The sequence below is a fragment of the Ascaphus truei genome, chromosome 2 (genome assembly GCF_040206685.1).
Source record: "Ascaphus truei isolate aAscTru1 chromosome 2, aAscTru1.hap1, whole genome shotgun sequence".
Classification (NCBI taxonomy): Eukaryota; Metazoa; Chordata; class Amphibia; order Anura; family Ascaphidae; genus Ascaphus; species Ascaphus truei.
The window spans coordinates 430,824,442-430,848,338 of record NC_134484.1 but is presented as its reverse complement, the minus strand read 5'-3'; positions in this window follow the sequence as shown (position 1 = coordinate 430,848,338).

The following is a 23,897-nucleotide window of genomic DNA, read 5'->3' as shown; positions in this document are numbered from 1 at the left end:
TATCCAGCGCACCCGGCTCTTTCCTGGCGCCCCCCCCCCCCCCCCGACCGATGTCAGGGGTAAGATCTCCCTTTCAGGCGCGCCTCCCCCCGGAAGCGCCGTATGTCCGGCGCTTGCGCGGATGGGGAGATGAGGATCTGAGCATCAGGAGAGCTCTTGTGAGGCTCTCAGATCCGGTTGGCCCTGGGCTGTGGAAGTGGTGTCTGGGTATTTCTCATGGCTTCGTCTTTCCAGGAGCCACAAGGAACAGACAAGACCAGACCAGGTGGAGCAGCTCGGGGGCTCCGATGTTCGCATGTTGATTCCCGGTATGTTTCCTCCACTGTTTCTTTCTCGATTCTTTCTCTAGGGGCTGTTATGGTCCGCGGCTCTGGGTACTCTCTGAGAGGCGATTCTCTCAGAAGCTCTGTGTTTGGGCGCTGCATGGCGGGAACTGGGCTCCTCTTCTCCCTCTCTCTGATTTTCTAGCCCTGGGAGATCTAGAGATTTTAGAAAAGTGGGGGCGTCTTCTGGTCTTGAGATTGATCTGAACTTGCCGTTCCTTTGTACGATCAATTTGAATGGAAATCCCCATCTTTATCGGATCTTTTGGATGTTTAAAATTTTAATGAGATGTTTCATGTCGCGTCTTCTCTGTATGGTAGTTCTAGAGAGATCGTTGTAGATTTGTAGGGCTTCATTCTGAAAGTTGATTTCCCCTCTCTCTCTGCACTCATACATCAATTTTTCTTTTATGGAGTATGAGTGCATCCTTACGATGACGTCTCTCCTCCTTCTAGGATCCTCGGAGCGGGGACCTAGCGCTCTGTGGGCGCGATCCATCTCTAGGTCTCTGGGGTCAAGATCTGGAATCAGGAATGAGAACAATTCTTCCAGGTAGGTTTTTAGGTTTTCAATTTTAATTTCTTCAGGGATGTTGCGGATCCGGATATTTTGACGGCGATCTCTGTTTTCATGATCCTCGATGGCATCCTTCAGGGAGTTGATTTCATATCCCAGGCGACATATCTCGTCCTCCGCAGTTGTTTGGGAGAGGGTCACCTCCTCTAGTTTTGTTTCAACTTTGTCTGTGCGCCCTGCTAGTTCTTTTATTTCCGTTTTAACCCCCATTATGGCTGTTTGGAGGTCTTCTTGAAAGTTTTGTCTCATCTTTATTGTAAATTGGTCAAATTCATTCTCAAGATAGGTTTTTGTGGCTTCGACCGATTCTCCTGTTTCCCAAGCCCCCCCCCCCCCCCCCTTTCAGCCTGCATGTGTTTGCATCAGTCTCCTGGGACTTTTCTTCGGCGCCATCTTGGGGGTTCAGGTTTTCAGCTCCTTGGCTCGCCGATTTTTGCATAGACTCACAGAATTTAGCAATGTCCTGGTTTCCTGTTCTTTTTTGTTTGTTTGCCATCTCTAGGCTTTTACCTAGTCAGGTCCCCGAAAAGGTGTTTGTTTTGGCGGTTTTTTTCCGCTTATTTTAGGTGCTTTTAGGCAGGGAGTCTCGGGAGCTCTTCCCTCAAGCAACCATACCGGCTGACGTCACCGGAAGGTGCAGTGTCTCAAAGTCCTCCATCCATTTTTTTTAATATCCTAATTTTCACGTGTGTTAATAAAGTCCAATACAAATTCACTGCCAATTGTTTTTTGCTACTGTACTTCTATGTTGCTATAGATATATGAAGCAATAGAAGTACTACAGCTAAACTCCCATCAGCAAAAACTTGCCAGGCATGACCAATCATTGATCCTCAGTGAAGGTTTACTAAATTATACCCTTCAATCTACATGGGATGAAGTCTGTGTTATTACACATCTTTTTATATATTTTGCTTGAGGGTGACCATCTTCTTTGAATTTAATCTTTTCTGTAAATCTGTAAATTACAAATAACGATGTACAACATTGTAATGTTCTTGCATTATGATTTCTTTTTGGTATGTACTATAACAAAATGTTCTCCTGCAGCTCACAATTTGGTAAATGAAAAACAATATGTATTGAGGATAGCACAATGAGAACAAATTAGTGGTCGAAAATTACTAGATGCTCTGTTACTTAAAAATAAGTGTATAAGAAATATTTGTGGCTGTCTCTATATTTGAATACAGATGTGACTCGATTATATGGTATTCTGGTCAATATTTAGAAAGGGAGAAAGCTACAGTAATGACAAAAACTTGTGCAGTTGTAGTTATATTGGTTGTGAAAAAATACCAATCAATTTTGCTACTGTAAAATAAACTAACCACGTAACAGTAACTTAGAATTCAAAACTTAATTGACTTTTCAAAACAGATACTCGTTGTTAATCCAGAGGAATACACAGCCTGCCTGAGAGTTATAAACCGGACGGATTATGAACTGTCAAAACATGAGATTTCAGTTCTCTCTAAGGGACTAACATTCTGTCCCATCATCAAACTGGATCAAATCCAACTATACTCTGAGCTAGAAGAATTCTTCAAGAGATTATGACTGAAAGAATATTTCCACAAAAAAGAGAGGACCCCAGAATGACAAAGTACAACAACAAGAAGAGGAACACCTATGTCACAACCCCAACAGGATGCAACAGCAAACTAGACCGCTATATAAAGCACTTCAGATTGCTAATTTCTTCTTTGGCATCAGTATAGCCAGGGCCGCAGACAGATTTCCCAGGACTAGAATTACGTTGATTGGCACAGTGGTACATCATGCCCATATAATATAGCCACTATAGCAGTCAATGGGCAACCTAAAAAAAATACCAGCAACAAAAAGACACAACAATAAAAGAAATACCCAAGCACATAAACACCAGAAGAATAAAAGAAAGCAAAAGCCTAAACACCAGAAGAATAAAAGAAATCAAACGCCTAAACAATAAAAACATTTAATAAAAACATGCCCTACAAATGCATAACAATTAACTCAAAACAATAAACAGAAATACAAAAAATAACAATGAATTAAAAACAGCCATTGGCCAAAAAATGCACTGCCTGTCACTGTATTTATCTTTACCGTAAAGGGGCACAGATAAATACATTAGCAGTCAATGGGCAAGCAAAAAAATAAAAATGTTTAAATACAATCAAGAAACCTGAAAAATAAAAATTACATAATTCAATATTTGTCTTACCTTTTTTTCACCGAGAAAAAAGATACGCGAAGCGCACCGCGGAATGACTATTATGAATGTTTAATACAAGAGAAAATAGCCCAAAAGGGGGGCTAAAAAACAAACAAATAGTACAAATAATACAATAAAAAACATATAAAAGGTCTTCACATAAGACCACACCAAAGTGACAAGTTATAACAATAATAAAAGCAAATAACAAATCACAATACTCACAAGCCTAGAAGTTACCACGTGTGTGGGAATAACCCAAGGAGGTTCACTAAGAACACATCATGTGGGTAGGTAGAAACACCAAAGATGCAAGATAACTTAAAATAAAGCCTCAAAACACCCTGTGAAACAAACATGCAGAGGGGAAGGAACACTAACCGTGAGGGAGAAAGGGCAGCAGCGCGACCACGTAAAACATCCGGATGATGTGACCGCACCGCAGATACGTCACATCATTAAACCAAAATGGCTGCCATCACATGATACTACAGCCAATCGGATTGTCACCAATCCGATTGGTTGATGTACCATGTGACATGTTCCATTTTTTTTTAAGTATGTGACATCTTTAAGGGTGATGTTACATCCTTTTTTAAAAAAAGGTTTCCATCACATGGTACAGGAACCAATGGGATTGTGAGTGAACCACGTGGCACCCCATACCGGAGCCTGTAACTCAGGAAGCAAGGGGTCCCTGGACCTGAAATCAATGAGGTTCTGCTCCGCAGAGCCCCTGCTCCCACACACTAGTATTCAAATTTTAATAATAAAAACACTGCGATCGCCTGCAAGGGCTGTGCAAGAAGAGGTGGCTCTCCCAGTGCAGCTCAGATTGCGAGAAAATCGCAGGGGGAGAACTCGGAAAAAATTGGAGTTTACTTTGCTGTTACCCCATACAGTTTTGGCATTTTCCTACCTCACGGTTGGAGAGGGTTTCAGATTCTTTCTGAATACTGTGATAACAGAATTGACAAACCGTTTGGCAGGAACATGCCAAACCATGCGAGATAGCAGCAAACTTAGCAAAGCAACTAGAATGAGGCCCATTGCATGTGTAGCTATTCACAAAGCTTCGATAACAGGACAATATCGCACTAAAAAAGCTTTTTAATGAGCCATAACAATCTGGCTATAAGAAGTAGTGCGGTAGCTGAAAAAATGCCTAGCCTAGCATTTTTTGCCAGCAACTACTATTCACTAAGCTACGAGATGCATATTGCACCATAAAAACTGCATTCTTTCCTTGCAATCTAAAGGGTAGCGAGTTCGGAATCGCGACCTGCATATCATAGAGTTCATTTTATTTTTTCTGCATAGGATTGAATCCAGGGGTGTCAGGGGATCCCCGAAGCTGACCCGCATTCATTTCAGCTCCAGATTCAATCCTAGGTGCTAAAAATAAATAAAATTACAGCAAGTTTCATTACCGTAGCAGTTAACCGCTAAGGTAAGGAAAGGGTTATATGGCAGGAACTGCTTTGTTGTTGGTAAAGGGGATGGGTTAAGGTGGTAGTTGCCCCAAGGTTGGTGTTTAGGTCTCCCAGAGGGTTGCAGTAGGAGTTAACTGCTTTATTACCCTAGCCGGTTACAACCGCTAAGGTAACAAAGGGGTTAACCCTCGTGCACCCCTTCCACAAGACCTAAACACCCACCCTGGGGCCACTACCCTCTTTACCCATACCCCTCTACCAACAACACCACACAGGAATGGGCAAAAGTGCAATTAATCATGGAGGGCTAATTGACATTTTGCCCATTCAAATAACGATTATAGTGCAATACATTTTTGTAACAAAATATATCCCCCTTCCCCTCCCTCCCCCACCCAGCCAAAACACACTGTAATTGGCAAAATGTATATTATCCAGATCTGGATAATAGCACATTTGCCCATTAAAAATAAAACAGTACCTTGCCAGCATAAAGTAAATTAAAGTTGTACTTACCCCTTGCCAGGATGAAGGCAATCAGGGAGCATGCCCCCCTCCCTTTTTGATGATGTCGCATCACTCCAAAAAAGGAAAGGCATCTGTTGCAGGGTACATGCAACCACACACGCGGGTCCTCTTGATAAGGCTTCTTTATTGAGCCTTAAAAACATACAGCACACAAAACAAAATAGCTTCTCTTCAGCAGACAAAAACAAAATAGCTTCTCTTCAGCATAGAAAACAAGGCAGCTTCTCTTCTCATAGAAAACAAGGCAGCTTCTCTTCAGCATGCAGGACAGAGACAGTTCATCACACATGTACTTTGAAAAACAGACCTTATAGCAGTAATCTCTTCAGTATTTCAGTCCTGTCTCCTGACCAGCTAGCTTGCATGTGTGTACAGCCTGGGGGTTTTAAAACACCTTGATTATGCAGCTGGGGTCAGACTAATTAAGCAGCCCTTCTCAACTGAAACTTAACCTCATCACTACTGCACTGCAAGCCTAAACATAGGTTTGCCAGGTATATGGCTGGTGACGTTCATTCACCCTGTCACAGCATCACATGGTATATCTACCAATCCGATGGTTGGTGTACCATGTGATGGTGTTCATTTTTTTGTTGTTGCTGAAATTACCATCTTAAAGGGAGGGAAGCAAATGCTACCAGATTGGCTGGCTTCCCTCACTTTAAGATGACATCACATCCGAAAAAGAATGGAAGCTCTCACATGGTACACCAACCAATCAGATTGTGGGTGTACCATTTGTCAATCAAGTGTGACATCACAGGCATTATATAAGACCCATCACATCTCATTTTAGCCCAAGAAGCCATCGGATCAAAATCTCCAGAACCCTTTGGATTACAAAGAAAAGAAGGAAGAAGAAAAGAAGGAAGAGAGGAAGAAAAGAAAGAAGACTACTCACCCAGTCCTCCTCTGCAATCAATATAGAATTATGGACTTCTGCGCATCAGGCTTTTGAGGAGCATTGCGTCATGGGTCAAGGGTTGGTGATGCAGTAGGATGAGGAGGGGGAATCCTGGTATAGCTAAGAAACACATTGATTGTATTTTATTTAATTGTGTATGGTTTTTTTTAAGTTGCCCATTGACTGCCAATGTGTTTATCTATGCCCCTTTTTTTATTTTATGCTGCTGCCCACGAAAAATGCGGACAAAGATGAGGACGACATTCATCCTGGCAATGGTAACTACATCTTTAATTAACTTTATGCTGGCTGGATACTGTTTTATTTTTAATGGGCAAATGCGCTATTATCCAGAACTGGATAATAGAAATGTTGTCCATTATTGTACTGTATGTATTGGGGGTGGGTGTTGGGGGTAGAGGTGGCAGGTAGTAGAGTTGTAGTATTTTAATGTTTATTGGAGGTAGTAGGGGTGGGTGAAAGGGGCAGTTGCCCCAGGGTGCGTGGTTAGGCCTCTTGGGTGAGTAGAAGAGGTGACAGGATTAAGATGATGCTAGACCGGTTTTAATTATTCTGGCTAAACCCATGAAGGATGTGAACCACTATACAGTCAAACTGATTACGCACATTTTAACGGTGGCTAGATGTGCTGTAGCAGCAGCTTGGAAGAAAACACTACCGCCCTCAGGAAGAGAGATACTTAGTAGGGTTAATGGTGTCCAACTAATGGAGAGACTCACCTCATTTCTGAATCATACCACAAGAAAGTTTGATAGTGTGGGAACCTTAGGATGCGGGATAGGATTATAATAGAAACGAGGATTTGGGAGTGAGGAGAATATGATTTGTGGATTATAAAACAATGTATGTGATGTCATGTGACTGTTGATGACTGTAGACATTCTGTTACAAAATGGTTGTGTGCGTCCCCCCTTTTTCCCCCCCTTCTATACCCCTCCCCATTTATATCTGCAATTTTCAGTAAAAAAAAATATGTTTAAAAAAAAAGAGCTGTGCAGGGAGAGGTAGCGTCTCTGTGCAGCACTTACAGACTTCTGGAGTGACATGTCGCTCATCAAGAAAGCACGAAGTAGCGCGATTTGACTTTTTTTACCGCACAATAAAAACTTGCGATTTTTCTTAGTGAATACCCTTTTTACACAACTTTCTTATAATGCGGTTAGAACATGAAAACCTGCTCTGTAATGCACTGAACTTATCAAATTTGTGTGAATAGGCCCCATAGGTTAGCCTGGTGACTCATCCCTGTCATCAGTGAAGATTAGCACATTTGCAGGTTCAAAATTCCACAGATTCAGTGTTCGAGTGGAACTCCCATCTTCGGAAGGCATAATATGAGCTGAAACTCAAACAAGTCTCATCTTCAGATTTTGTTTTTTTTCTGTTTTTTTATAACTAAACTAGTCAAGCTTTTTGGGTTCATGAATGGAAATGTTGCAAACCTACAGTATGCAAAAACGTTCTAATTTAAAACAATAATAATAATAATTTAAAAAATCCATTCCCTAAATTATAAAAAATGTTTTGTTTTTAAAAGACACTCCACAAAGTAAGTGATCATTTTTCTTTTAATATAATACTCTTGAGGTGTTTAGGTTGTTGTAACTGTTCAGGGTCTCTGTGCCATTTTTATACTTTTTGACAAAGTGGTAAGTTTACCGAAATGTGTCCTTTATTGATATTAATCAGAAGGAGTGGCTCAGTGAGTAAAGTCACTGACTCTGGCACTGAGATTGAAGCAGGGGGACCTGACTCAATTCCTGGTGTCAGCTCCTTGTGACCTTGGGCAAGTCACTTTATCTCCCTGTGCCTCAGGCCCCAAAAAATAGATTGTAAACTCTACAGGGCAGGGACTTTGTCTGCAAAATGTCTCTGTAAAGCGCTATGTAAAATTAGCAGCGCTATACAAGAACGAACTTGCTAAATTATTATTATTAATATATTGAATATTGACTTAGAGAGACATTTTACACTGTATGTAAGCGCACAGATTATCTCAAAATAAAACACCAATCCACTCTAGTACACTGTTTGGCATTTTAGAGTACGACAATGTACCCAAGGCTAATATTGAGAGATGGATATTGTACAGTAGCTTATGCAGACCTGCCAAGTCCTATGACGGATGCTTGTACAGCATGGCAACCAGTGTTGATCTCCTGCTCACGATCTCACAGTGTAGTTAACAATATACAGGGAGACTCTAAGGGTGGTTTTTTTTATGTTTTTTGTAACGGTAGACCGATATCTAATTTGTTAGCTAATTTAGCTGTTTAGTTTACCCCCAAAATAAAGCCCTGCTCCAGTAAAAAATTTGACCTACAGCCTACATGTGACCTACTGTAGTAGAAAGAGAGATAATTAAAAACATAACATTTTATTGTTCTGAACATATCTCAGCATCAAAATGCTAACCCTAACTTGTTCTTGATTATTAATTTTAAATACTTGGTGGAATATGGAAAATGTACAGTAAGTGTCACAATTTGGAGCATTGATGCAAAACTGGTGCAAATGATGTCCGTTTTCACTATAGGTCAGTGTATAAAGGATTGTTGCTCCTATTTTAGGCCCATATTTGCTCCACTTGTGCAATGACAATTTTGGGGAGTTGTTATAAGAAGATTTAGGGTAGAAGAGAGTCAGCACAATATTATAAGATGTATCAATAATTGATGCAAATGCTCCATGTTTACTCAGACCTTGGCTCAAATAGCACTGATTCAGATATATATATATATATATATATATATATATATATATATATATATATATATATATATATATGTATATATATATATATATATATATATATATATATATATATATATATATATATATATATATATATATATATGTATGTATATATGTAAGCATCGTGGCGAAATGCACAAGGTTATAGATGGGGTGAGTAAGTTTTAATGATTATTCCAATTAGTTTAATGTAATAGTTGTTTTTGATTTTGGCCTTTAGCCCTATATTTTTACAATGCCACACCACAGGCAACATTATACAAGAAACACGATCTAATATAATATGTTGATATGGCTCAAATAAACTGAGGAGGGTGGGAACTCAGTAACAGCAATGCTGCACCACTGCAAAAAGTCATAGTTCAGACAATGTCAGAGGGATTAGCAGTCACATCAGTATAGGTATGTTGGAGACTGAGACTTGAGGAAGGGATTGGGAAACATCCAACATCATCCCACCAAAAAATAAGAATGAAGGCCCATCACAAGCCCAAAATCTAAAGAGACCGCGATTCAAACAGTGTCAGTAGCAGCACTTCTTTGTATTTGTTTCCATACTGAATCTATGCTCTCTGTCATAGCAGTGCCCTGACATTAAGGACAAGGTGTAAGAGTGAAACAATAGCAGGCCAGATTACTTTCATTTACCTGGCTTACTTCCAAATGTATGATATTTAAGTTTTACTAATGAGGAGGAGAATTCCAATTATATAATTATATACAGTATTAGTGTCCTGGTTCAGCTTGGGTAAGGTTCATAGAAGCTTTAAAAATGGATTCATTAATTTATCTTTTGTTATAACTAACAAAACTAATAATATTTCTCCTAATTACTGCTTTAATGGTTTCCCAAAACAAGGTTTCTTGCTCTCTATGGGCAGATCCTCAGAGAGGAAGTCCGTTAAATCTGGGCTACTAACGTGACGTTACCTAAATAGTTTAACAAGTATCCACAAAGCTAAATATATGCAAAACCAACGACCGTTAGTGATCTCATTAGCACTGCCTTAAAGACTTTTGAAGTTAGCACTGTCTTGCATTAGCTTCAAATAACATGGCGGTAAAACTGCCTTACCCGAAGGTGGCTTTACTTCCATGCCAACCCTGAATAGATATTTAATTAAAGTTAAAAAAAAAGAGACAAGCGGAAAATAATCCTGTAAATAACAATATAAGAATAATATCATACCTAACTGTTATCTTACACTTATCAAGACCTTGTAAACTACTTATTTCAAGGTATGAATGTGAGTAATGCCACATTTAGTGACGCGTTGATAGAGGAAACACCTCTTTTGCATATCATTAGCAATAACATCCATTATAGTAACACAAGAATCGTTACGGCTGAAAAAAAAGCACTTAACACATGACTACTGAGCTTTGAAGATCCCTGTTAGCAGTTAACGAGACGTTAACTGAAATTAAAATCTCATTAAGTCATTAATGGACTTCTGAGCATCTACCACTATGTGGGGCATTGTTAAATGCAATACTTTTTCAAGCCTAAAAAAGGATCTAAAAAGTTTATTTGCAGTCAAAGCTTCTAGGAACCTCCTGTTGCCTTGGGATCTGAGTTTTACATTCCATTCAATCTGCAACCACCCTGAGGAATGATCTGAAATAGTTAATATGCTGATGTCAGCCCTTGTGGTGCTATTGACTACGTTGTTAAATATTAGAAAGTAATCAATTCTGAAAAAATAATTGTGTTGATTTGAGTAGAATGTAAAATCTATTTCCGTAGGATTAAATTGCTTTCATATGTCTGTGGTATCAAACGTCTTACAGAGGTTGGACATAATTTGTGTTTTTCTTGGTTTCAGATAATTTAAATATCTGTGTGTTTTTTTTTTTTTTGGTCTATTCCTTGCTTCAAAAAATAAGTTAAGGTCCCCTACAAAAATCAGAGCTCTGACTCTTGATTGAATACCATACGTTTTTCCAGTATTCCTGAGAAAAGAAAATCCTTTATCAAACTCATTTTGTGCATATATGTTTACCAAAATAACTCTCTTCCCAGCTATTATTAGACAAAGTCAAAGGAGGGGGAGGGGGAAAGGAAAAGAAGCTCTTGCTACAGTCTATGATGATGTGACGGTGCCAGGGGCAAATACAGAATAGAGAACAGAACTTGCCTAGGCAAGAAGAAGAAGAAGCCCCTTAAGGACTAGCACTCGTCAATATGATGAATTGTAATGTTAAGAGTATCTATATCATAAAATAATATTGGACAAACTGAAAATACAGACAAACAACACATAGAAATAAAATATAATTAAATAGGTAGACACAAGTGCTCACTGTAAATAACCGTACAGTTAATGAATTAATATGTCCTATTATGGTTACTGTCCTGTGAATGGTAACTAATATACACTCAGATATATATGATTGATATCATTGAAGCCAGGTTACAATATAGATGTTTGCAACCGGAGACACATAGAGTGATTGTGGGGGGTTCAATACCCCAATCTATAGTCGCTATGTGGTAAATACCTGAGACTCGCTACTAAGGGGTGGAGAAAACTAGCTTAAGCCTACACAGATTAATTTAAAAAGTATGTCAACGACTAAAACATATTTAAAGAGCACCTATATCTAAATTGACTATACTACTTTTGATCAAATACCAATATATAGGAATGAGCCCGTATAGGTACAAAAAAACCCTACTGTATGGATTAGAGGCGGAGACCCACAGACCCAATAGAAGCATGGGTGGCAAATGTATGAATATTTACTCTGGTACCCTGGTGTTGATAGTGTAGTATTACAAAACACAGGATTCAGGATGATATACATATATACATATTTCCTGATGGTACAGAAGATAACCAGTCATATTTCCAGTATTAAGGATCCTAGTGGTATCAATCCTAATACTATACCATTTACAATAATAATAGATGGTAGTCGGTACCTAAATATTGTGATGATTAGAATAGTTCTGCATATATATTATGCATACAGTACTCAAAATCCTATGTGTCTATATTAAAAGAATTTAGTCATGTGGACCAGCTTAGGTGTATTTGTAAACACCTCCTTCATGTAATTGAAGCTAATTGTCACGCTGTGCTCACCACAAACTAGACGAGACCCCGGTACTGAGATGGGAATAACAATAAACACCAGCCACCACACGGGGGCCATGTCGGAGTGTAGGATAGTCTTGGTAGCTGGGTCTGGGGCGGAGAGGTCAGGGTAGTCGTAATACTTTCCGAGGTCAGAGTAGGACAGGTCCGGATCGTAGAGGGAACCTTAGCCGAGGTCAGGGTTGGAGAGAGGAGGTTCGTCGAGGTGCAAAGCCGTGGTCAGGGTACGAGTAGAGCGGAGAGTCAAAGGCAGCCGAGTTCAGTTTTCCAGATAAGCGGATGGTCAAAGGCAAGCCAGGCCGGTACACAAGGGGTTAATCTAGGAAGCAAGGCAACAGGACAGAGTCAAGTTTGGATCAGCAGAGGAAAACACAGAGTAACACAATCTATGCTCAGCCAAAGTGCCTATGGCACAGCTGAGCATATATACGCTTGATTAGCCAATCCCGATGGGGGGAGGAGCGGAGGCGTGGCCTCCGCTGAAGCCTGTAATAGGCTGGAACCAATGAGCATGTTCAGCTGCTTGTATCATCTGATGAATGTTGTTGCCATGGAGCTTGAGGGCGTGGCGCACGTGTCACGTGCGCACGCTGCGCACTGAGAGCGTGCAGCGCGATCTGGAGGCGAAGCCCATGTCGCGGCGTCAGATGACGTCTCCGCTGTGCACATACACGCTGTGCATGTCAGAAGAGGAGTACAGGCTGAAGGTGGCCCACCCGTGCGCGGAGCTGTGCGAGAGGATGCGCAGGGTAGGCGTGCGTTCGTAATCCTCACACTGATACAGTAGAGCCTACTGTAAAGGCAAAGACAGAAAGGTATACTAAAAATTTGGTGAACAGAGTGGAACAGCTTAGGTGTATTCATGAACACCTCAACATTTTTAATAAAAGATGATTCACACTATACATGCCAAAATGGAGTGCTTAAACCCCAGTACTATATGTTACCTTGGCATAGCCTGAGGAAAATACTTGTATCTAGTACTCTATACAGCCTAGATATCCAGTGTACCAGAGTATTGTTGGTGCAGTAGTAATTACTTTGAATGAGTAATGGCAACAGTTTATAACGCATTAGTAATCCACTAAATTTAAAAAAAGATACTATATATCAATTTTTCATGCGCTGTTTGTAACAGCTGCGCTCCCCGGCTAATATGTACAGAGTGACATCACACGCTGGTGATGGCGACGCTCATCGACGTCCGTTTCGTGTACACAGATGCTTTCTCAAGATGGCCCCGCCTTTTGGATGCCTGTGAAGTTAAATAGCCATCGGTTGCCATGGAAAAAAGGAAGCGCGGTGAAGCTGCAGTTCCATTTGGATTACAGAGCTGTGAGTAATTAGTCACAGTGCTAGTTTGTCAGTGTAAAATACGGCAGTATGTATCGGGCATTCAGAGCTTGAGTGAACAAGCTTGTGGCTACAGTATATAGACAAAATCTTGAGACCTTTTGTAGTCTCTCTCCCTTCATACTTGAAGGACACTAAAGACATTTTAGCAAGAATTGACGATGTAGTGATTGACACTGAGACCAGTGTCAATCAGCCTTGAGTGTCACTCTGCTCTGTACCAGTGTCAATCAGCTCTGTATACTAGCATTATACATGCTAATGGTATACAGGCCACACAATATTTTCTAAAAACAAGGGGCTTACTGTACACTACTCTTAATGAGTTTAACAACAAGCTATACTACCAGGTGCAGGGGACAGTGATGGGGACAACTTGTGCCCCATCTTATACGAACCTGTACTTGGGGTGGTGGGAAGCTGAGAGGGTATTAAAAGAGGACAATGATGTCTACACAACTCACATTATATTGTGGGCAAGATATATTGATGATTTCATTGTCCTCTGGAAGGGCACTAGGGAACTCTTTGTGGAATTCGGCAATAGCTTAATGACAATCAACTCAATCTAAGAATCACGCACGATATAGGAGGTGATAGTGTTGTTTTTCTGGACCTAAAAATCAGTAGAGGGTTGAATGGACACTTAGAAATCATGGTCCATAGGAGTCAACTGTGACCAATAGTCTTTTACATGCCAAGAGTCACCATCCTAGGAATTTGATAAAAGGAATTCCGATTGGACAATTCCTGAGAGTAAAGCATAATTGCTCCACAAATTACGCTTTCGAACACCATGCCAAGCAAATGACCGAGCGCTTTGTGGCCAGAGGCTACAGCAAGAACAGCCTTAAGAAGGCTTATCAAAGGGCAAAATATACAACAAGTGTCCCTTATTGTGACGGTGAGGGGGTAACCAGGCTCTCAATAAAGGTATTAAGACCATATGGTTACCTCTGGTCCATATTTGGGGTTTTAGAGTGTCAGCTCTTGAACCTGTTTATTGTATCTGCAATGTATGTAATTATGAGACAATAAAGAATTTTCTGTATTTTACCTTTCCAGGTGTGCAAGCAAGCAGAGGTTGCTAGGCTATGAGTTTCAAGGGGGGGTTTACAGAGAAAGTCTTGTCAGAATGTGTTTAGGTAGTGGGGTTCCAGAGTTGCTGGATACCCGAAAAATGTACCAAGGAAAAAGGTCGGATTCTTGGATACATTGAGACACATTACTCCGGCAAAATCTCCCCTTGAAAACGCTTGCGCGACTCACCGCTAGGATTCCCTGTTTCAGCACAGACCAGAAAGGTATATGGGACATAGGGAAGTGTGGTATCCCTGAAATGGTAACAGGATACCTAGTATAAGGGGGGATTCCGAACTAATGCCCCGATCACCCAGAACCTGATATAGGGGTACTGGGGATACTCCAACCACAGAAAAGGTTGCAAGGGTTTTTAAATGTCCAGGTCCGGTTTTCAGTGTATGGGGATAAGGCTGGTTAAAATGAACCTACACGCTTTTTCATTCTATTCCCCAGAACCAAAGGACTAAATATGTGAAAGTACATTTTATTAAAGTTTATAAAAGTACATATGCTTGTGCACGGTATATGAGCTGGGGACTTCCAGGTCCACGGTTCCGAGAGACCATGTGCTGCCAAGCTTGGTGCCATCAAGTCTGTTTGGATCCTGGACATGAAAGCCTCAGAGGTTGCCAAGGTGTTAATGCCATTTGGGCAGCGGAGTTAGCTTCATGTACTCATGTCCTGGGATGAATGGAAGTCATCGGACCACCCTATGCCCAGCCCAAACTATGAGGAGCCTATCTCCACGGGTGGCTTCTGACTGACAAGTGGCAGAGGTGCCAGGTTGGCGCATGCCCTTGTCAGATTCCGAATCTGAGCTTGCCCGGCTTAGATAGACTGGCAGCGCTCTAATAGGCTGGTAGGATTTTTCCCATGTTCGGATTGGCTGGAGCATTTCATGAATGAACTCTGAAATACTATAAGAAACTCTCAGCCCAAGAGAGTATGAAACAGATATAGCCCTAAATAATTCATTAATCGAAAAAAATGGACTTAAGGAGGAACATAGATGAACTGATCAATACAGAGACCAAACATATATATCAGGGTGTATAAATTTACATTGTGAACACCTGCCACAGGCAAAATATCCCAAAGGTTTCTTGGTTAGCCAAAGGTTTCTTCACTTTGATAAAAAAACGTTCAAATCAAAGTCTACAAATAAAGTTTTTGAGATCAATGACTTTATTCTCTGTAATTCTATCCACATAGTCTATCTCCTAGAATGCCCGTGTGGTTCCCAATATGTGGGTCGTACGACAAGGTGTTTAAAAATTTGCATTCAGGAACATATTAGAAACATAAAAATTGTTTATGATAAGCACAGTTTATCCCGTCATTATGCGAAGTATCATAATAAAGATCCCTCCTCTCTGACTTTTAAGGGTATTCAATCTGTCCCCTGTAATAGAAGGGGAGATGACATGATTAAGGATCTCTCGGCTCAAGAAACTTTTTGGATCCATAAGTTGGACACTCTTGTCCCTAAGGGACTTAACGAGAATATAGATGTTTGGTCTCTGTATTGACCAGTTCATCTATGTTCCTCCTTACGTCCATTTTTTGATTATTGAATTATTTAGGGCTGTATCTGTTTCATACTCTCTTGTGAATATGCTGTTATCATGCACCATATATCTGCCGCTATACTCTTTACTGTAGCTGATATTGGGTTTATTCTTACTGGTTAATACTAGTGTAGCCATGCTGTAAAATGGCTAACAGTCATCTCTCCTGCTGACAGTAAGGCCTGGTAATTTGTGGGCATGCCAGCAGTAATTATGGAGGTTTTCCCTCACACCCTGGTGAGGTGCCCTATGTATGGATGGGAGTGGTCACATGCTCTGAATCCATGGTTAGTGATGTCAGAGTTGTGCCAGCCCCCAGAGGATACATAAGGCACAGCACTGTGCAAATGTTAGTGGTTGCTGAGTTATAGAGGAGGAGAAAGCAGCTGTTGAAAGGACAGTGTATGGAACTGTGACCAGGGACTTGGTCACAGGGAAGATATCCCTATGGGGATAGGGAATCCACCAATTAAGGGAAGAGATACCTTTTAAAGGGAAGTACGGTGAACAATGGAAGGCTAAGAGTATCCATTGTGACGGGCAGCTGGCCCACCGTACATCAATAAAGATGACTCTGTTCAAATATACCCTCGTGTGTAAGTGTGGAGTGATTACACAGAGGAGTGCACCACAGAGGAGTTCCTCACCAGGACCATCCACAAACGGACTCTGGGATCCTGATGAGGTGGAGGCGCTGCACTGGATATAGGTAGGACTCATGCACACTACCTCAGCTGCTTGTCTGGGTTGGCAATCCCCACACAACACCATGCGGGAGACTCAGGAGTCCTGTTGCCAACAGGTGCACCACCAGACACTACAGTGTAATGGGGACTGGTTAGACCACAGGGGCCAATGTGAGATTGGGTGGGTCAGGCTAGGCCAGAAAATCCGTTATATTTGGAGGCGCTGCTGAGATTACCTATCAACAGGACAGGCTTTTGCTAGGTCACTTGGAAACAGGGAGAGTGTCTGCTGCCACTTTGTGCTGCGTTGGGACGGACCTAGGAGTAGTCAGGGGCTGATGGAGAATAGTCAGCTCGCAGGGACGACCTAGGGGCCTGAAAGGAGTTGGGGGTTTGGAGAGGGGCTATAGCTTTACAGGTCACCTTGAGGCAGTGCTAGTTGGTAAGATGCCTGGAAGGATAGCCTGGTAACAAGTCAGAGGTCCTGGAGAGGGTCTGTGCTAGGCTAGCCAACAGTAGGTAGACATCAAGTACTGCATGGAAGCTCCAGAGTACTCTAGCCCATTCCAGACCACTTACCGAAGGGAGCATAGACTGGGAGGAAGGAGATACAGTTGACACTGAGAGAGTGAGCCTAGCCTGAGGTAGTGCAACACGAGTCAGACCTACATTAGGTACACAAGGTGGTGCATCAGAGAAATCTTTATTGTGCCGGTGTGGTAGCTGCCCCGCAGAGAGGAGCTCCATGTACAATAATCACGAAAACAATACATCTATGGTGACCGCAAGAGTGGAGAATCCGCGCGGTGCGGAGTGTCCAAAATGGCGGACGGAGGCAGATGGAAGGAGCGCATGTAGTGTGCGTGCCGTGGGAGAGCATGCTACGGAAATGACTTTCACGAGCCTGCTGTGGAGTGGTGCTAAGGCTGTGGCCGCGCCGTTTTGTTCCTGCCTAGGACCGCAGGGTACTACCCTGGAGGACAGTGTTGAAGACATTGTTGTAATGTGTGGTGAAAAGGAAAAATTTGCTAACCAGCCGGTGGGCACTATACAGAATACTAACCAAGATGGCGGCTCCCGCTTCCCTAGGAGACCGCGTGGGCTTGCAGGGGAGAAAACTGCATTTGCAACAGTTGCAGAGAGTTGGCCAGGATTGGCGCCAACAGGAAAACCCCGCCCTGATGGGGGTACGGCGCGAAAGCTGCAGCCGCGCTCTCATGGACAGTGACTCACTCAGCCCCAGTGCTGAGCCAACCGATTAGCCTGTGGGACCCTCCCCTAATCTCAACCAGGGGGAGTGGTTTCCAATTATGCCCCGTGAGTATGAATCCAGCGGAGCAAAGAGCTGGTGAACCGACGGTGCTGTTACCAAAGGTAGTTCCTGCAGCTGGTGCTGTATGCGAGAAGGAAGGGTATTTTGCAAGCAAGGCATCTGCAAGAAAGCGGCTGGGATAGGCGCCAAAGGAAGAACCCCACCCTGTTGGGGATAAGGGCGCGAAAGTTGTGGCCGCGCCCTCTAGGACTGAAAGAGGTGCGGCCTCAATTAAAGGACATCCTATCCCGTTGTGGGACCCGCCCATAATCGCTACTACTGGGGGAGGGTTCCAACTATGTCAGATGAGGGTGGAGCTGGACCAAGGAGTGGCTGCCAACTCAACCCCTGCTGATCAGTCGTGAGGAGCCAGCTTAGTGAGCAAACCATTGCAGTGAGTGACTCCCACCAAGAGGATGGATCAACCCCAAGAAGTGATGGGCATGATGACAACTCAGCCATACTCGGTACCAGGAGGCGTGCTGGTAATCCGGGTGGCTGGAACAGAGACCATGGTGGGCCTATGCTTACAATGCCGAATACCAGGCGGCACCGTGAGTACAGCGGGGCACTGTCCACAGTGTGGTATGCAGTATCTATGGCCTATGCCCACATTTGTGCCGATTCAATCTATTGAACCCGCGGGGAAGATGGCTGTGCTGACCGCCAAACTTTCCGGTGCTCTATGGCGGGAGGGCACGGGTCCCGGAGAATGGGGATCGGAAAGTATCGTCCTGCCTGAGGACAAACAGGAGAAATCAGTCGGTCAGTGTATCGACCGGGAGGCCAAACGGCGATCACCACGATTGGTGACCCCGAACAAAGAGCCGGCGGATCCCTCCGATGAGGTTCCCAGAGAGTCGACTGGGGCTGTGATCCAGCCCGTGGTGATACCCTGTGAAGGGAACGGAAGGAAGGCACCACTTACTGGGACCAGCGGTGAGAAGAGTCGGGTGTCGCCAGTGGAGCAGAAGGTCGAGAGGCGGAGCTCTTCCCATTCAGGGACCGGCGGGTCCAGCGGCGACGGGCGGTCCACGCCCAACCAGCAGAGTGGTAAGACAAGTCCTAGTGCTTACCTAGCTCCGATAAAGACTGTTGCGGAGGAGAGGCCCTGCCAGGCCCAGGCGGTGCACGTGAAGGCGGCGGATCTTCCGGACGTCGTCGTGGAAGAAGAGATCCCGCATGGGGATCCATCGCAAGATGGCGGCGTATCCGGCTCCGGTGATGACGTCGCTTCCGGCGGAGGTAGTGGAGCGACCGGAAGGAGAACATCTACGCTTCGGCGATCGGGCGGCGGTTCCCGATCACCTGTGAAGGCCAAGAGCTGGCAGGCGGCGAGGAAAGCTGAGAAGGGTGTGACTTCCCCAGCGGATCGGACGCACAGTGATTCAGGACTATCCGAGGGTAGAGAGCGGGTCGGAACCCCGCGTATACCCGTTGCCCATCCCTATGCCCAACCCCATGCCTTAGCTAATGCCCCTGTCCCGGTCACCTTTTCCTGTGGGTCCACGTCCAGTTTGGGGGTGTCGGAAGGGTCCCAGGGAGCTGATGAGGAACGGACTGGGGAGAGACTGGGCAGCTATGCCTCTGATGGCCCTCATGGGGTGGAGGGCAATTGGGGAAGGTATCTGAATCCAGGTGGGTGCCTAAAGTGGCCATAGTTCAGTTGGAGGAGAGCTCCAAGCAGGAGAGGTGGTCTAATCCTCCCCGCTCAATAGGAACCTCGGGGATATCTTCTTGGGGGGATACTGAGGAAGAAGATTTGCTAGAGTGGGGATCCGAGGGACTCCAGGAGACTCGATGGTGGGCCCCCTTATTCGAGGGATATGTGGGGTGGATGGACCGCATGCGGTTCCTGTTGCAAAAAGAGGACGTGGTGGACTATTGGTGGGCGGTAGGGGAATTTACACCGGCCCAGAAGAAGAGGGAGATGCAGGAAAGGTGGATCCAGATATGCCAGCATAATATAGAACCTATGGGGCCAGAGATATTGTCTGACCCTGTGGATCCAGATGAACCCCTGTCATGGGTGCTGCCAGGGAGGGCAGGGAACGCCGAGTTGACTCGGATCAGCCGGGCCGAGAGGGCTATTGCAGCCAAGTATAAAATTTCTCACGGCCTAGAGTACCCATATGTCCCCGAACACCTCATGGAGGAAATTGAGGAGAATAGGGATAGGTGGTTAAGGGAGACCATTGAAGAATACATGGTCAACAAAGGTGGTGCCATTACAGGCAGCCGGGCTGAAGAAAGAATAGATCACTTAATGCGGGTTTGGAGCATTGGCAGGAATGTGTACAAACACAAGGTAGTATACCGGCCTGAGAGGGGGTTGCCGCGAAACTACAGCATAACTGTCCTGGATATGGGGGGTCGGGAGGTTAAGAAACCTGACCCTCAGCACTACTATTAGGAAGTACAGGATAGTTGTTGCGCGAGTTCGTGGCTGCTGGTCGGGGCGCGCTTGGCGCAAGGGTTTATCATGGACAGGGAATAGTTCCGTGGGCGCCTATAAACTTTACCACTATAAAGGATATACGAAAACCAAGCCTGTTGGTTGTGAAGAGTGTTGATCCTCACGGTGGGCTTGAAAACAAAGAAAAAGCACAACACATAGCGTAATACTGTTGAAACATTAAACAAACAACATTTAAGACAACATATAACAGCTGAAAACTGAAATGGTATTATAGGACAATAAAATCATTTAATAACAATTAATATTTGATATAATGCACAAGTTGCATGGACACATATATTTTAACAATTAAAAATCTGAATAGGTGGTTCAACTGCTCCGTAGCACCAATGTTGATGATAGCAATGCCTACTCACCAGATGGAATAGGTTTGCAGGCAGTGGATATTTTAGAGAGTATCCCCTCTCATCTGTGTGCTGCTCTCTGCTTAGCTGGTGTCTCTGTCGGCTCGTGGGTGCAGCTCATCAGCAGGGACTCCTGCAGCTCCAGGAAGCACGTCTGGGCAGATGGGACTCAGCTGCAGCTGATTCAGCACGATGTCAGCCACGGGTCACCGTGAGCTCGTCTATCTGCTGTTCACTGCTAGCTGGCGTCTCTATCTGCTCGTGGACGCAACTTGTCAGCAGGTACTCCTGCAGGGCGCCAAGCGGGGCGCTTGAATAATGGAAAACCGCAACAGCTGGTTCAACTCGTCAGCGGCTATAAAGGATAGTTAGCTGGCAGCTCACGTTGGTTCACCGATGTGCGGGGGATACTGCAACAATGTGTGCGGGGCTTGAACCTCCACCCTACGCGTTTCAAGAGCGGTCTGCTCTCTTCCTCAGGGGTATATGCTCTTGAAACGCGTAGGGTGGAGGTTCAAGCCCCGCACACATTGTTGCAGTATCCCCCGCACATCGGTGAACCAACGTGAGCTGCCAGCTAACTATCCTTTATAGCCGCTGACGAGTTGAACCAGCTGTTGCGGTTTCCTACTATTCAAGCGCCCTGCTTGGCGCTCTGCAGGAGTACCTGCTGACAAGTTGCGTCCACGAGCAGATAGAGACGCCAGCTAGCAGTGAGCAGCAGATAGACGAGCTCACGGTGGTCCGTGGCTGACATCGTGCTGAATCAGCTGCAGCTGAGTCCCATCTGCCCAGACGTGCTTCCTGGAGCTGCAGGAGTCCCCGCTGATGAGCTGCACCCACGAGCCGACAGAGACGCCAGCTAAGCAGAGAGCAGCACACAGATGAGAGGGGATACTCTCTAAAATATCCACTGCCTGCAAACCTATTCCATCTGGTGAGTAGGCATTGCTATCATCAACATTGGTGCTACGGAGCAGTTGAACCACCTATTCAGATTTTTAATTGCTTAAATCTATATGTCCATGCAAATTGTGCATTATAGTAAATATTAATTGTTATTAAATGATTTTATTGGCCTATAATACCATTTCAGTTTTCAGCTGTTATATGTTGTCTTATATGTTGTTTGTTTAATGTTTCAACAGTATTACGCTATGTGTTGTGCTTTTTCTTTGTTTTCAAGCCCACCGTGAGGATCAACACTCTTCACAACCAACAGGCTTGGTTTTCGTATATCCTTTATAGTGGTAAAGTTTATAGGCGCCCACTGAACTATTCCCTGTCCATACTGTTTTCCTGACCAGGGGGTCAGGCTTTGTGTCCTAGGCAGCCCCTTATGTATAGTCTTATTCAATATATAAGGTAATAGTTACCACACCATACACATTGCGGTTAGCGCTACCTGTTTTGTTGTTTAAGGGTTTATCATGCAACTGTAATGTTGGAATAATTATGTGTGTGTGTTTTTCATTTTACAGTGCTTCCTGAAGAAAGGTACTTCAAATTTAGGTCCCAGCCGGGGTCGGTGGGATTCACCAGGGGGAGAATGTAGCCATGCTGTAAAATGGCTAACAGTCATCTCTCCTGCTGACAGTAAGGCCTGGTAAGTTGTGGGCATGCCAGCAGTAATTATGGAGGTTTGCCCTCACACCCTGGTGAGGTGCCCTATGTATGAATGGGAGTGGTCACATGCTCTGAATCCATGGTTAGTGATGTCAGAGTTGTGCCAGCCCCCAGAGGATACATAAGGCACAGCACTGTGCAAAAGTTAGTGGTTGCTGAGTTATAGAGGAGGAGAAAGCAGCTGTTGAAAGGACAGTGTATGGAACTGTGACCAGGGACTTGGTCACAGGGAAGATATCCCTACGGGGATAGGGAATCCAACAATTAAGGGAAGAGATACCTTTTAAAGGGAAGTACGGTGAACAATGGAAGGCTAAGAGTATCCATTGTGACGGGCAGCTGGCCCACCGTACATCAATAAAGATTACTGTTCAAATATACCCTCGTGTGTAAGTGTGGAGTGATTACACAGAGGAGTGCACCACAGAGGAGTTCCTCACCAGGACCATCCACAAGCGGACGCTGGGATCCTGATGAGGTGGAGGCGCTGCACTGGATATAGGTAGGACTCATGCACACTACCTCAGCTGCTTGTCTGTGTTGGCAATCCCCACACAATATCATGCGGGAGACTCAGGAGTCCTGTTGCCAACAGGTGCACCACCAGACACTACACTGTAATGGGGACTGGTTAGACTACAGGGGCCAATGTGAGATTGGGTGGGTCAGGCTAGGCCAGAAAATCCGTTACACTAGTATTAAGGATGTTTTCAGCTGTTGAGTAATGTACTCCTCTCCTTGCTCTCCCTTCCCCTTTTTTGCTTTGTTTTTATACATCTCCCCGAATGTTAGGTATATTTGCTTCTCGTGAGTAAATAGCTGCCTATTCCACATTATGGATTTGTATTGTTTACTAATTCATGTTTTCTATTTTCAGCATTTATCCTCGTGCTAAGCTGCACCATATTTTAATATATTTTGTATAAATAAAGGTGTATATTTGCACTGTTTTGTTCCTAAGGTTGTATTTATGCAGACACCTGTGTTGTGGCCCTCTGCTCAGTTGGCATTGGCCGGGCACAACCCTCTTGTGCAACCAATCCCTTGAGATCAGTGCATATATCCCATATGTATGCTCTGTATAAACTATTCCCTGATTAAGTAGTATTTAAACTACGAAACACGTAGGACTGGTTTTTAGCTATTTTTAAACTGTTTCTTATTGCTGTTTGACATTAAAACCCTAACACTGATGTGCAGTAGCATTTTGGATCAGTGAACTATCCTGTTTCAGTCACTACATTGTGGCGCTTTAACAGTGATGTCACTGACTGCTGCTCTGCTAAACCAGTGTATATCGTGGGTCTAAGTCTTCTGCTCCTACTAACACTGGGACTGTGTTTTCCATCTATATACCGCTATCACCCAAATCTGTACCCCCCCTTAACTGACAGAATGGGTCACAACTACTAGTGACACTGTGTGGTGAAGGGAGGAGGGGCATTGGGCTTCTTGGACTTTTCGAAAAGGAGACCTTTACGCATATACATCAATTGGGACTTCCGTGAGAGGGAACCCTACGAGACGTCCACTCCGAGGAGGATTCTTTGTGCCCACCTGTGTGGGGGCACCTTCCATGAGCAGAGCAGTGCCATCCTGATACCA